Source organism: Eufriesea mexicana, unplaced genomic scaffold, assembly GCF_001483705.2.
Source record: "Eufriesea mexicana isolate 0111107269 unplaced genomic scaffold, ASM148370v2 scaffold93847, whole genome shotgun sequence".
Lineage (NCBI taxonomy): Eukaryota > Metazoa > Arthropoda > Insecta > Hymenoptera > Apidae > Eufriesea > Eufriesea mexicana.
This window is the reverse complement of record NW_016995875.1, coordinates 16,114-20,658: the sequence shown is the minus strand read 5'-3', so window position 1 is coordinate 20,658 and position 4,545 is coordinate 16,114. Positions and strand designations below refer to the sequence as shown.

Below are 4,545 nucleotides of genomic sequence, written 5' to 3'. Positions count from 1 at the left end.
TGTGTTACGTTTGGCTAGGTCGGGAAAGGGTACTATGACTTTTGTGCTGTACACTGCTATTCGGTGGATGTCTGCTCTCTAATGTGCCCTAATATACTCTGCTTGGCTGTAGGAAGGCCATCAATAGCGGTCGCGGCAAGTTATGTCGAGTTAGACTACGTTTGGTTAGGTAAGGTTAGGTCAGACCAGGTTGGCAAATCTTTGGCTTCTGTGGCCTACACTGCTATACGGAGGATTTCTACGCTAGATTGTGCTCTACTGTATTCTGCTTGGCCCTGGGAAGGACAGCAATAGTCGCGGCACGTTATATTGATTTAGGCTACGTTTCGATAAGCTATGCTATGTTATGTTTGGTTATGATTGCTCAGGCTTCCGTGCTATACATTACTACAAGGCGGTTGCCTGCGGTCTACTGTGCTCTACAATATCCTGCTTGGCTATGGGGAGGCCAGGGGCAGTGGTCGCTGCAAGATATGTTGAGATATGCTACGTTCGGCTGGGATAGGTTAGGTCAGGTTATGCTAGGGTATCTATGGCATTTGTGCTATTCACTGCAGTACGGAGGATTACTGCGCTAAATTGTGCTCTGTTAAGTTCTGCTTGCTGCAGTGGAGGCCAGCAATAGCGGTCCCGACGTGTTAGGTTGGGCTAGGCTCCGATTGAGTGTGCTGCGTTTGCCTAGGTTAGGATATGCTACTCAGAATCTTCAGCTGTACACTGCTATTCGGCGGATATCCGCGCTTTAATATGCACTAATATGCTCTGTCCGGCTCTGGGGTGGCTAGTGATAGTGGCCTGGGCACGTTAGGATGAGTAATGTTACGTTTCGTTAGGTCAGGTTAGGAAGGCTCGGTTAGGATTTCTTTGACTTCTGTGCCATAAACTTCTATTCGATGGAGTCCTGCCCTCTACATTGCTATACTACACTCTGCTAGACTCTGGGGAAGCGAGCAATAGTGGTCGTGGAGCGTGATGTTGAGTTAGGATACGTTTGATTGTGATAGGTTAGGTTGGGATTGTTTAGGTTAGCTTCGACTCTCATGCAGTACACTGTTATTCGGTGGATTACTGCGCTCTACTGTGCTCTGGTACACTCTGCTTGTCTCTGTGGTGGCCTGCAATAGTAGTCTCGTCGTATTGGGGTGAGATAGCTTACGTTTGTACATGTCACACTTGGCTAGGTTAGGAGAGGCTACTACGACTTTTGTGCTAGACCCTGCTAATCGCCGGATTTCTGCTTTCCTATGTACTCTAATATGCTCTGCTTTGCTCTGCGGTGGCCAGCGACAGTGGTCTCGGCACGTGAGTTTGAGTTACGTTACGTTTCGTTAGGTTAGGTCAGCATGGTTCGGTTAGGACTTCTTTGACGTTTATGCTGTACACTGCAATTTGGTGGATTTCAGCGCTCTACAATTCTCTATTATACCCTGCTCGACACTGGAGTGGCGAGCAATTGTGGCCGAGGCACGTTAGGTTGAGTCATGTTACTTTCGGTTGGGTTACGTTAAATTTCGTTAGGATAGCTCTGACTATCTGTGATATACGTTGCTATTCTGCGGATTTCTGTGATCTCCTGTGCTCTGCTACATTCTGCCTGGCTCTGTGGGAGCAAGCAATAGTGGTCCGATCGTGTTAGGTAGTGTTACGCTACGTTCGGATGTGTTACGTTTGGCTGGTTTAGTATAGGCTACTTTGACGTTTGTGCTATTCGCTGCTATTCGGTGGACTTCTGCGCTCAAATGTGCTTTAATGTGCTCTGCTTGGCTCTGGGAGGCCAGCGATTATCGTCTCGTCACGCTATGGTTAGTTACACTGCGATAGGATCGGTTAGGTTTACCAAAGCTTGATAAGGATATGTTTGACTTTCGCGGTATGCACTGCAAAGCAGCGGACTTCTGCACTCTGGTGTGCTCTGGAATTTTCTGCCTTGCTGTGGGGAGGCCAGCGACAGTGGTTCCGGCACGTTCGGCTGATCTATGCTACGTTCGCTTGTGTTACGTGTGGGAGGTTAGGATAGGATAGCTTAGACTGTTGTGCTATACACACCCATTCGCGGATTTCTGCGCTCCACTGAGTCTAATATTTTCTGCTTGGGCCTGTGGAGTCCAGCAATATTAGTCTAGGCACTTTAGGTTGAGTTATACTACGTTTGGTTAGTTTAGGTTGGGTTAAGTTCGGTAAGCGTAGCTTTGACTTTCGTTTCATACACTGTCCTTCGATGGATTTCTACGTTAGACTGCGCTCTACTGCATTCTGCGTGGCCCAGGAGAGGCCAGCAATTGTGGCCTCGGCAAGATACGTTGATGTATGCTACGTTTAGGTAGGTTATGTTAGCATGGGCTAGGTCTGGGTAGATATGACTTTTGTGCTGTACACTGCGTTTCTATGGACCTTTTCGCCTCGCTCTCCTCCAGTATGTTCTGCTCGACTGTGTGGAGGCCAGCAATAGTGGTCGGGGTACGTTACGTTGAGATATGCTATGTTCGGTTATGTTAAGATTGGATATATTGGGATAGGATAGCTCTGACAATTGTACTATACACAGCTATCCGCGGATTTCTGCGCTCTACTGTCTTCTAATATTTTCCGCTTGGCTTTGGGGAGGCCAGCGATAGTGACCTCGGCAAGTTAGGTCGAGTCATGTTGCTTTCGATTATGCTAGGCTACGTCAAGCTCGGACAGGTTATCTTTGAATTTCGTGCCTTGCACTTCTGTTTGGAAGATTTCTTCACTCGAATGTCCTATACTATATTCTGCTTGGCGCTGGGGAGGACAGAATTTGTCACGGCACGCAACGTTGAGTTAGGCTACGTTTTACTATGTTATGATAGGCTGTGTTTGGTTGTGGTGGCTTCGACTTTCGTGCTGTACACTATTCTCCGGCGGGCTCCTGTGACCGTGTGTGCTCTAATGTATTCTGCTTGGCCCTCTGGAATCCAGCAGCAATGACAGCGGCACACTCTGTTGAGACACCTTACGTTTGGTTAGGTTAGGTTACGTCAGATTATGTTAGGATATCTTCAACTTTTGTGCTATTCACTGCAATGCGGTGGATTTCTGCGCTATGCTGTGCTCTGGCACATTCTTCTTGTCTCTGTGGAGACGATCAATGGTGTTCTCTTCAACTGCGATATTTATGTTACGTTCGGGCATGTCACGCTTGGCTAGGTTAAGTTATGCTACATTGATTTTTGTGCTTTAAACTGCTATTCGGTTGATTTCTGTGCTCTAATGTGCTCCAATATGCCCTGATGGTCTATACGGAGGCCATCAATAGCGGCCGCCGTACGTTATGGTGAATTATGCTACGTTTAGTTAGGTTAGGTTATGCCAGGTTTGGTTTTGCTATCCTGGACTTTTGTGCCATACACTGCCATTCTGTGCATGTCCGCGCTCAACATTGCTCAAGTTCACTCTGCTCTACACAGGGGAGGCGAGCAATAGTGGTCGCGAAACGTTACGTGGGGTTGTGTTACGTTTGGTCAACCTAGGTATGGCTATATTTGGTAAGGAAAGCTATGATCGGGAATAATTGGTTCTTCAATAAGATGTTTAATTCGAATGGAATTAGGAATTCCTGGGGGATTTATTAAAAATGATCAATTTTAAAATACTTCAGTAACAGGACATGCTTTTTTAATAATTTTTTTCATTGTTATACCATTTTTAATTGGTGGATTTCGAAATTGATTAATTCCTTTAATACTATGTGCTCCAGATATATATTTTCCTCGAATAAATAATATTAGATTTTGATTATTACCTCCTTCATCATTGTTATTATTAATTACAAGAATCTTTAATTTTACATCATGTACAGGTTGAAAAATTTATCCACCATTACCAAATTATATATTCCATTCTTCTCCTTCAGTTGATTTAACAATTTTTTCACTACATGTATCTGGTATTTCATCTATTTTAGAATCAATAAATTTAATAACTACAATTATATTACTAAAAAATTTTTGTTTAAATTTAGATAAATCACCCTTATTTCCTTGATCAGTGTTTATTACAATAGCTTTGTTGTTATTATCTTTACCAGTTTTAGCTGGAGCTATTACTATATTATTATTTGATCGAAATTTTAATACTTCTTTTTTTGACCTACATTGACTTTTGCGCTATACCCTGTTATTCGCTGGAATTCTGTCGTCGAGTTTGCTCTACTACAATCTGCTCGGCTATGGGGAGGACAGGAGCAGTGGCCGCGGCACGATATGTTGATTTGTGCTACGTTTGGTTAGGTTAGGCTAGGATACCATCGACTCTTGTGCGATTCACTACAATGCGGATTATTTCTGCTGACAATTGCTTCCTAGCACATTCGGCTTGCATCTGTGGGCGCCAGCAGTTGTGGTCCCGTGCTGTCAGGTTGAGCAAGGTTACGTTTGGTTACGTTACGTTTCGCGATGTTAGGAGGGGCTACTTTGACCTTTGTGCTATACACTGCTATTCGGTCGTTTTCTGGGCTCTGGTGTGCTCTAGTATTTTCTGCTCTGCTCTGGGGAGGCCAGCAATAGTGACCGCGGCACGATACGT

General features: G+C 44.8%; 1 pseudogene; it reads left to right on the top strand.

Annotated features, from left to right (window-relative positions):
• Positions 1–3,522: 3,522 nt before the first annotated feature.
• Positions 3,523–4,104, top strand: LOC108554736 (cytochrome c oxidase subunit 1-like; annotated as a pseudogene).
• Positions 4,105–4,545: the final 441 nt, after the last annotated feature.